At 33.3% G+C, this 2,978-nt stretch overlaps 1 pseudogene; it reads right to left on the bottom strand.

Moving 5' to 3' along the window:
- Nucleotides 1-1,899: 1,899 nt before the first annotated feature.
- On the bottom strand, nt 1,900-1,999 carry LOC138804053 (U6 spliceosomal RNA; annotated as a pseudogene).
- Between the last annotated feature and the right edge of the window lie 979 nt (nt 2,000-2,978).

The raw sequence follows: 2,978 nt of genomic DNA on the forward strand, positions 1-2,978 counted from the left end.
TCTTCCTCTCTCCCTTTCATGGTTCTCATAGATAATGTGACTGCTCCATAATTATCCTAATTTATTTTGCTTTTATATTTTTGGTTGCATCATTTCACTTTCTGCTCTGCCATTTCCCAAATCATTTACTTAGAAGGCATTATTTCATATTTTCTCATTCCTATAATAAGCTGCACATGAAGACACCACTGGTCCCATTTTCAGTCTGTACCTTTGAATATGGAGGAAAACCTTTCCTTTGCTCTCTATGAATTCCCTACTCTCCAGTTAGAATAATTTCCAATAGTAAAATTGGAAAAAGAGAAAGAAAATCATGGTGAAATAACAGATGTAGAAAATTCACTGGATTTTTCTGACCAGTTCAACCAACGTGAACTATTAGGGAATACATGTGCACCCCATTCCCACTGGTACTCACTGTCTCTGGTTAGGCAATTCTGATGAAGACAAGGAACAAGATGAAAAAGTGAGGAATGTCATCATTTGCAAAAAAAAAATGGAGAAGTATTAAAGCAAATTTTTGTTTGGGCTGCTGAAAATAATTGGCTTACTACAGTGCAGACACTGCTTTCCTAAAAGGCCACTCATGTGAATACTAGGGATGATGATGAATATACCTCTCTTCATCGGGAAGCCTCCAGTGGGCACTTAGACATTGTCCATGAGTTGGTGGCTCAAGGCAGATATTCATGCAATTACTGTGAATGGCTAGACACCCCTGCACAGTGCTTATATATTGAATAATACCAGAGTGGCTGCTTTCTTAGTTCACATTGAGGCAGATACCAATGCCCAAACTAAAGTCCTCTTGACTCCTTGCTGCTTGGAATAGAAATAGCGAAGATATGCTGGATCGCCTTCTATTGAAGCATTATATCAAACCAGGTCTGAAGAACAACTTGGAAGAAACTGCATTTAATATTGCCAAAAGGATAAATATGTATCACTACCTCTTTTAAATTGTGGAAGGCTGTAAAAATTGTTCTCCTAACTCATAATGGTTTGGTTAAGATTCTTAAATTTCAAAAATGCCAATCCATCTTTGTGTCTGTACAAAATATTTTCACAATACAAAGCAACAGCAATATCTTACTTTAAAAATTCATGGATTCCATAGTATTCTTCAAGTGAATTGCCTGACTGATGTCAAAATGTATTCAAGAGTTGTTTGTATACATCTATAATGATTTCTGCAGGGTTTGTGATTTTTAAATCAGAAATCACTTTAACTTATCTGTTGAAATGAGTAGTACAGAAACTAAAAATATTTCTGGTGCTTGTATGAAAAAAGTATATTTTAAAATACTCTGTATTTTATTTGTATAATGTCCATAATCTATTTAATTCTCTCCTAGATATAATACTTTGAATTATACATTGTTTTATAATATATAGGTTCGTTAATAAATGTGTTATTTCAGATAGCATTCCATATAGAAAAAGTTTAAGATTCCTTTTTTTTCCTAGGTCCTTATAGTATTTTATTTCTTTGGGATAAAATGACAATGTTATCCAATTTCAAATGTTTTGTAAAGATTATGCTATGTAAAGGCCATTCTAAGGTGAGGATTTAACGCACTGATGTCAAACTAACTTTCAGTTCAATGAATTACGTATATTGTTACATTTGCCTTTTTAAATTTTTTATTGTGAAAATACTGTACAGAGGGGTTACAATTACATGGGCAAGATAATGAGTACATTTCTTATCAAGCATTGTAGCCTCCTCCTGTATTTACCCTTCCCTTCCATTCCCATCCTTCACCTGCTCCCCCACTCAATCCTCCCTGCTACCCTTCCACCCGCACAAAGTTGTAAAGTTCATTTTTCGACATAACGACTTGTATTTTTGTAATCAATTTTTAATAACTGTTTTTCATTTCTTGCATCTCAAGAATGAAAAATATGGAGTATTTCACAAATTTTCATATCATCCTTGTGCAAGTGCCATGATAATCTCTATATTGTAGTAATTTGGGTAAACGTCCTGCTGAAGCATGTAGTAGCCTGTAAATTTAAGTAGTTATTGATGCAATCTTTATACAGGCATATATCCTTGGTTGACTGTTTGTAACTAGGAAACCTTATTGTTCCTAAAAATGTTATTGATCTTACTTCTCTAAAATTCTGTGTATATTGGGAAAAGCTTATATTGTTTGGTCGATTGCTCACATTTGCAATTTTTTTTGTCTATGACTATTTTAAGTCTTTTTCATTTTAAATTTGATCATACTTTGAAGCCTTTATAGCTAGGTCCAAAGGTGATTGTTTTTCAAGTACTTATTTATAAACTGAGTTAGCTTTGTGGAGCTAATGGATTCAAAGTAAGTCTTGCTTAAGAGCTACTTCTAAACTTCTGCAGCTTAAAAATTCCTAAATGATGTCTTACTGGTACAAATGTCTACCTGACCCTTTACTCTTCTTCCCTGTAGCAACAGACCAACCAGAATATCTTACCCTGACAGCATAAATTTTCTTATTGGAACAAAACTAATATTAGTTAAAAGGGATCATAGAGAGATAAACAGTTAAGACAGAATCATTTAGGCTAGAAGGTATTTTATCAAAATATAATAGTTTTTTATACCTAACATTTCAATAGTAGCTAAAGCCAAGAAGGTGAAAAAAATTTTCACATGCATGATTACCAAATGTCCTGGCCTGTCTACCATCCATCCAGGCAGGAATTTACACTACTGCCTTTCTTTCATCAAATATTTTCATAGTTACAAGAGAAGTCTATATGTTTCTCCTCGATATTAGGCCTTAAATTGGTAATGTTTTAATCACAGTGTTTCCTCTTGTCTCTAGGCTGTAAATCTCCAAATGGTAAAGCTTTAGGTCCAACTCTACCAAACACTGAGGTAGAAATAATGGAATAATATTTTAAAACACAGTTGCCTTTGATACCCTAACCACAACAGAACATTGCAAAACATGTGCCTTTTTTCTTATATTTTATAGTTATATATTTTATA

The sequence above is a fragment of the Dipodomys merriami genome, unplaced genomic scaffold (assembly GCF_024711535.1).
Source record: "Dipodomys merriami isolate MVZ:Mamm:240054 unplaced genomic scaffold, mDipMer1.0.p SCAF_353, whole genome shotgun sequence".
Taxonomy (NCBI): Eukaryota; Metazoa; Chordata; class Mammalia; order Rodentia; family Heteromyidae; genus Dipodomys; species Dipodomys merriami.